Source organism: Tetrao urogallus, assembly GCF_951394365.1.
Source record: "Tetrao urogallus genome assembly, chromosome: 10".
In the NCBI taxonomy this organism is placed as follows: domain Eukaryota; kingdom Metazoa; phylum Chordata; class Aves; order Galliformes; family Phasianidae; genus Tetrao; species Tetrao urogallus.
Genome location: NC_136823.1, coordinates 5146003 through 5154391, shown reverse-complemented (window position 1 = coordinate 5154391; position 8389 = coordinate 5146003).

Below are 8389 nucleotides of genomic sequence, written 5' to 3'. Positions count from 1 at the left end.
GCAAATCTGTGAGCTGCACATTCACACAGGTGGTTCAACATAGTCTATTTACCGTCTCAAAGGTAGGGTTTTGCAGGCTTTGTTGGCAACACTAGAAAGTGAAAGCACCTGAAAAACATTATTGCCAGTGAAATGGGAATAAAAGCAACACATATCAGCTAAATGAAGGAAACGCTGAGATGAAACACAATTTACTTACAACTCCTGCTACCATAGGACATTTACTTAGTAAGCTGTTTCTATCAGTGAATAAACCCTTGCTAATGAGAACAGTATGGACATATATAGAGAGTGAGCATTCCCTCTTTGAAAGTAATTAATAAATAACCAGCTCATTTATAGGGATAAGCACAGTAGCACTAATTCTGTTAGAAGTGGGAGCCAATCATGGGATAATCTGTTGCTCAATTCAATCTGTTTAAAGCATTTTGTACTTTGTGCTTCAGGAGCAATTCCTCACATTTGAATACTTGGATCACACTCAAATGGAAAGCCTGCCTTGCAGACCCTTCTCCTATTGTTCTTGGATGTGCCTACTCAAAATCTTCACCTCACCCTTGCATAGCTTGCAAACATTGCTGCTTCTTCCAGCCCTGGTTGCATATTTTCCCCATGGCAAATACAATTGCCTAATAGGAGCAAACATTAAGAAAGTATTTAATGTATTACTTCTCCTCTAATAATATATGCAACAGCTTAAAACTAAGTCAACTAAGTCAACTAACAACTGTCACCTGGAAGAGCTAGTTCTAAGCACCCAGTGTTTTGTGAGAGACTCCAGCAACATGCACAGTGCATTCTGAAATACGCTTTCAGGCAAGGCAGGACCATGTTTTCTGGAAAGGTAAACTTGAACTCTTTTTCTTGAATCTTAAGAAAAGTATTATAACACCTGTACTACAAACTCGAATGTTTCCTCTTATGATGATTTCTAGATGGACAGATTATCACAGAGAGCTCTACATTCAGACTTAGGATGGTCTTCTGAAAAACACTGCCCTTCCTCTAACATCTTCAAGTGCATATAATGGAAATGAATGACATAGATCCGTCTCATAGGAAGCTCAGCACTGGACTGGACTGAGCATCCAGAGCAAACCTCACAACTCTTTCAGCAAGGCTGTGTCAAGGCCCCTAGGAAAATCCAGTGACAGCTGTCTTCAGTGAAGTGAAATAACTGCAGCACTTGAGCACTGTGAAAACTTGGAAACAGCCTTGGCAACCACAAACCCAGTAATTGAAGAAGAATACACAGTCACAGCAAGTGAAGGGGATTAGAGTAAAATCTTTTTAAACAGACTCATAGTTTTTTTTGTGCCTCAAGTATTTTTTTGCTTGATGCAAAATAATTTTGTCCCAGTTATTTGACAAGTATCACACATGTGAAAGTGCAAATGAAAAAAGATCAGAGGAGGAAGAAATAGAGAAGAAAGAACTAATAGGAACCTAGAATGCTGGGTATTTGATATTATTTATTGTAGTGGACTCCTTTAGAATTTCATATATTATGTGAGAGAAATAAACCTCCTTTATATGACTGGAATGAAGACACAGAGAGCCACAAAAATGTGGAGCTTATTTTTTGCTACGACTTGTCTTGCTTTTATTTAGCCATCTATAAGTTACACCTGAAGAAGGGCCAGCGTCTCCTAGGTGTGAGCCATATCACATACTGAGAAATTGATCTTTGCAGGAGATTTGTGCTATGCTGAATTCCTGTCTTTGTAGAATGGACTTGGATGTCTGTCTTTTAGACAGAAACAGATGCTGACAAAATTAAAAAAAAAAAAATCTGAGACCCTTTAGTCTAACTTACATATTAACTTATACATCATTTTTTTCCTACATAAATGAAATCCTGATAATTACTCAAGCCATCTTCCCAGTGTTGTGCCTTACATTTTTATTCCTGTAGTTTTTAGATCATTGCTGTCCTTTAACTCCTTAAATATCAGAGAGAATGTTAAAAACTATTACTTCTCTAAAAGGAAAAGAATGTTATGAAAACAAACTGTGGCTTTTTAGGACTTTTTGCAATTTCCTGAGGCTTTTTCTTGAACTGGGGAACATCAAGTCCTTTCTCTCCAGCAATTCGTGGGAACACTAGACTACGCGTGAGAGATTGGTTAGTTTAAGCATCCATTAGAAAGGGAGAGACAGATTAATACAATCATCTGGTTTCAAAATGTCTTTCGAAAGAGCGCTGCTGTCTCTAAAGTATACCCTGGATTTGAAGCAAGCATTGTCAGCCAGCGTTGACATAGATATGTTTGAAATGCCATCCACAAATGACTACAGTGACTGTATTAGAGGTTTGTTTACCACTGACTTGGGAGAATGATTTTCCTCACCTCTTCCTTTAAAAGGAATTCCACATTCTATATGAGAAATGAAATAAGGCTGTTCGTTTTTTGTAGCTCTTTATATTTCCCATTTGCCCTTTCCTATGTCCTTTGCAGTCACCAGAGGACTGTGCCATCAGACTCAAGACAAGGGCTCGATAACCATGGGTAACGGTGGTAAGAATCGGTTGTCAGCCAAACAGATGTTTTGGCTACCAAGCAGTGCCTGCTTTTTTTAGCAACAGCAACGTAATACTGTTGTGTATTGGGATTGCAATTTGCTTTACCCAGATATTCAATGCCATGTTACACTATTACACTGCCAACTATTCCACAATTTGAAATGGTACATTACAGTTTCTCTTGCACAGGTAAAACTTTGCATTGTTGTTTCCTGAGTACCGCTGTGCTGATTTCAGGAACTTCTAATAGCTGAAGATCAGGCTAAATTAAAATCTTATGCTCTGGAACACGTAAGTTCCCTTCTCACTGCGACATGGTTTTAAAATTTTCTAAATGCACTGTATATTCTGTTATTCTAATAATTAAGGAAAACTTTTAAGCAGATGCTGCTCAGAAAAACTCCCACGTGATCCAGATGGTGTGATTTCTCTTTTTCACAGCAAACTATTGAGAAATATGTTTTCTTCCATTTTTGCACTCATAATAGGTTCACTTTCCAAAGCTTCACTGGCTTGTTTATGCTCAGTTGTGCAAAGTCATGCTATAGCACATCTACTGCTTCCTTATTCAGAAGGTCATTTATTCTCTCAAAAAATGAAATTAAATTAATGTGGCATGATCTTAATCTTTGCAGGACGAAGCCCCTGGTAGCATCACCCCGTCCTGCTGCAGCCCCCACACAGCCAGCTGCAGCGGAGCTGCTGTGCCTGGCACACGCCTGCACTACACCCTTATCTATAGCTTCTCCGGACCTTTACAATCAAACATTTCAACCTGTGCTGCAACAGGGCTTGGTGCTGCATTTCCAAGGTCTCTTCCTATGTTGGGAGTCCTTTTTTTGTTGTTTTTTTAATCAAAAATGTGGACTGCTTATTATCTTGCTATTGGCCAGATGCTTTAAGACAGATTGAATAGCAAAAGTTCAAACAAATCAGACACCAGCTGGGTATTTGAAGCTAGGCAAATCTATAATTATGGTCTTTTTTTTTTTTTTTTTTTCTTTAAGAGGAGGGGACAAAAATGGAAGAATAAAATTGTCCTTCTTAAGCCCTTTGAGACCTCACTTGTTTTCCATGATCCATGAGTTCTCAGTGATAAACATTTAATGGTTCAGATTGTTTCAGCTATTTCCTTAAATACTCCATGGTAAATTTCCTTACAGCTCGCTCATTTGAATATATGTAGCCCAGCTGAACATGCACTTAACCTATTCTTTTCTTACTTTCCATAATCCAGTTTATTGCTAGTTTTAACTGTTCTAAGAATCTGTTAGAAATTAACCTTTTGCTGCGAAGACTTCAGCAAAGAAGCCAATGAAACATTAATCTTTGTCTTTTTAAAATTTCCTCTTCTTCTCTCGGTAATTCTGACCTATCAAAGACAGGTCCAGCAACATGCTCTAGACCATTGTCTGGATACATTACACTGGTTAGAGAATATATCATTAAACAGTTCCATTTTGGTTTCATGTTAATTAAACAGCTATGCTGACCTGTGGTAAACTAGAGTAGTGCTTCTTCACGTGTTATCCAGCCACTCCTGCTCTTCAGCAAGGCATGAGAAAGCAGCACACAAAATCACTAGGGGAAAAAAAAAAAAAAGTGGTTCACTTTCAAGAAGACACAAAATTAGGGAAGTGAAATTTTAAAGCCAAGGTCCTACTTAGCTTTCTTCTTCATAAATTAAAATCTAATCATGATTTAGAGGATGGCCAGTGTATTTTTCAGGTGGAACTGATAATGAAGCTTAGCATGCAGCTGGTTCTCTAGATGATCTCAGGCTAATCATTTACTTACAACCTCAAAGCACCAGCTTCCTCCAATCAGTGAAACAAATCTAGCTGGATTCTGATTGATTGCTACAAGGCATTTTAAGCTGTCTGCAAAAAAACCACTTCTAAAATACTACTTTCTGTATTGGATGGGTTAAGCATATTGTTGTAGAACCAGAGAGCTGAGAATAGTCTGAGTACAGCAACATGTTTTCTTTGGTAAAGGTGCAACTTGGACCTTAAGAATTTTCTTCTTTAAAACCACATTTGAAAGACATATAAAAATGCCTAATAAGACAAGCTGGATTCTTAATCCATTGTGCAATTATTCATTTCAAATTATAGCAGCAGTATTAAAATGCAGGTGGGGTAATTTCTAAGAAAATCAGAAGATATAATCATATGTCAACATTCTGCAGCACTAACACACGCAAAATACCTATTGTGCTTGAGGAGGTCTGCTCCTAATGTGTGAGCATTGTGGAATAAGGTTTATTTCAAGTAAGAAGTTCTTTACCATGCAGCTGTCGAAGTGAAATTTTGTGTTCTGGACACCAAGCAGAATGTAGCCACTGTCTGTGATTTAAGACTTACCAAGCATGCCAAGAATATATTAGCTTACTCTTGGCAGTGGGAATTGCATTTGTGTAACAACAAGCTTTAAAACCCTGTTAAGAAACGTTGTCTGATCTGTAACATGGGACTCATTCATTTTGTTACTGTCATTTTACTGAAAAGAAAAAAAAATTGTTCACAGAATATTTTTCCAAAAATCTGTAGGGTACTTTGGAATTTATACATTTATTTTTTTAATTAAACAACAACAAAATACATTGGGTAATAGTTCCATCCAGTACTTATTTAAGGCTTGTTTATAATGTAAAGGAGAATGTTTGTTGTGTCTCCTAGACATGGTGTGGTCCCTACACTATCTCACAATACGAATTGCACAAGTTTTTCAAAACCGCTGCCTGAAGTTAGGTTCTTAAATCTATATGCAAGTATTTAGAGTCAAGATGCTCAGCACTTCTGAATAGCAGACCTTGTGTTATTCATCTGACAATATAGAGTAAAGAAGGAGAAAGATCAAACAGCTGACAAGGATTGGCCAATGAGCTGAAATGCCCACCAGTAGTGTGAGGAACAAAAGTTTCAAGACCCTGCTCTGCTCTCCAGATGAGTACTATAACATTCAGCGATGTATTTATGCAAAGAAGTAGGGGTCTGTCAGAAAACAACTGGAAGAGAAATGCTGCAATGGCTTAGCTACCTGCCAGAGCTGAGGAAAAGTGGATTCCAATATTGTAGCTCAAGAAAAATAAGCTTGAACCAGGGTTTTCACAAATGCCAAACAAATTTCTACATAGGGAAATATTTCTTGATACAGTCATGGAAGTTTTAAACAGTTTCATATTTGTCCCAGTACAGACTAGAAGCTTATTTTATGGATTACATTTATATTTGCTTTTGTAGAAATCCACCTTTGTTCTCTGCCCCACTGTGATCATTTTTTAAAATCTTGATCGTACATTCATGCTCAGCAGGAAAACTGCCTGTAAGTTCTCACTCAGTTTTCTTACAATTGGAGTTGTCGGAGACAAGGTTTGCTGCCTTATGGAATTGGCAAGATGCTCCTTCCTGAGATGCCTTAAGGCTGCCATTGACCTCAGGATAGCTGCAGAAGGCAGGAACAGCTGGGTCTGCATAGCTCTTGTCCCCTGGCACAATGGTTTCTGGGGAAGGAAATGCTATTATAATTTGTATCCTCAGACCCTTGGCCGCTAACCAAACTATCATAACTCTGAGCAAGACAGACACTCACGCCCAGCAAGGGCACAGGCCGGATGCAGGGAACAGGAACTGGGGACAATGGGAAGAATCTGGGGTGCAGCAGCAGCCACAAACTGCCCTCTAGTCTGCATCGAGAGTCAACGCCTTGCACAGTTACTTCTATATGAAAAGGTGCAAACTGAGAAGAACTGATAGATGTGCTCCATTGCACATGATCACCTCTCTCTCATCTGAGTAATGCCTAGAACTGAATTCTCATATTCCTACAAGTGGAAATTAGAAGATTCTTACTCTTAGAAGGAAATGTCACAGTCACTGAAAATCAGCTGGGCAGCCTAACCTGGAGTTGGCAGTGCTGGCAAAAGTCTCGTTTTGTGCTTATGGACCACAGATGCACTGCTTCTCAATCAGTATTGTTACTGATTTTCCCTATTTTTAATGTCTAATTTCTTCTTCAATAAGCTTTACATTTACTCTTCTTAGCAAGTGTCTCCATTTTTAGGACAGATATCCCCAGTGTTCCATTTGGGATGGAATCCTGTTCACTGTGAGTACTAACACACACAGACAGTACCCAAACTCCTCACACCTAACAGTATAGTGGGGAGTCCCACTTGTGAGTGATCTTAGTGTCTACAAAGAGTGGTGTTCGGTTTGGAAGGCATTGTACACAATACCAAAAAGCAACATGGATATGAAAGAATGCTTCTGGTAGAACTTGAGTTGAGGTTTGTTCAGTAAACCTACTGTGGCCCACTGGCGCAGTATTTCTTCATTAATTACTGAAGAGTGAGTGGTAATGGTCAAGGAACTAAAACTCATTATTGTATTTAATTCTCTGGAGACCAACTTTACAGGAGGTTCTGGTTTGAAGATCATTGGGACTGGCAGAAGCACTTCTGTGAACAGAAACAAATTAGAACTGAGTAGAGACAGGAACATTTAAGCAAGTTTTATACCTGAAGTTCTTTTGCCTTGCTTCATCTCCTTTGCAAGCATCCAATGCTCAGGAGGGCTGATCTGGATGAAAATGAAAAATGGAATGGGAGATGAGGAAACATCCAAAGGAGGAGGCTGAGGGTGTGATGATACTAGTGAACTGAACATGCCCAGCTCCTAAGCATTCAGATCAACTGGCACAGGACAACCTATGTCCATTCTACTAAACTTCAATTCTTGTCTGATCGAGAGCTGTCAGAATCATTTATGTCATCTATAACATGGTTTTTCATATAATGTATGATTTTTCTCTAAACAAGAACAACTACCACATTGTAGGCTTCATCATAGTTTTGGAGATTTTTCCCTGGATTCAGGAGGTTTCGGACCAAACTATGCAACTTGGTTACTTATGTTTCAGGCTTCCTATTAGTTAATGTGTACTGTTTTACTATGTACAAACCGAAATGCAGTGAGAGAACATCTGTGAAAGATCACCAATAGACATTGGAAGTGGATACTTTAAAGCCTGTTTTCTCCTCCCCTCTAATATATGTATTAAGTTGTATAATCTCCAGTAATGACAATTTATTGTGACCGTGGAAGGTAGAAATACACTACACTTACATGACACCTTGCAAGTAAGTGCCTCACAATCTTCCACAGAGAGGAAAGTAAAGGTTATGTTTATGGGGATCAGCAAATAGTTTACATGAGAAAGCATTCACTTCATGAGTATAGGATTTTTATTGCTGGGTGCCAACCTAGACTATCCAAATAACTGCTACATACCACCTTTGCACCTCTGTATTGTTTTCAAAATCCATATTTGAGTATGATTTCATCCAGTGCGGTTTCATTCTGGTATAATGCCATTGCCTTTAACAACATTATACCAGCTTTGAATTATAATTGCAAGCAGACTCTGGACCTTTGCAATTATAATTGCAGTTATCACTCTTCATAGAGTTTACACTGCAATGAAAGTAGAGAACTCCCTGTGACTAAATTCTCCATCATCCTCTAAATTTGCATTTTTCTCAGTAGCAGATGCACAATCAAGATGAGATTCATTTAATAGCCTTTTAATGTGTTTGAATTTAATAATTTTAAACCATTTCTAATAGTCACTTGCAGTATCTTTTACCATTGGGCTGCAAGTGTAGGCTTAAAAATAACACTCAGGAAATCTTATTCCATAAATTGATCTTGCGAAGGAAAAGCACCTTGAAAATCCAGTGCTCCTTGAAGGCTGGCTTTATTATTCTTGTTACCATTTTATTACAAAAAATCGTATACAACAAATACTTAATATTTGTACCTCAACATGGATATGCAAAAAGTCTGAGTCTGGAATTAAAGA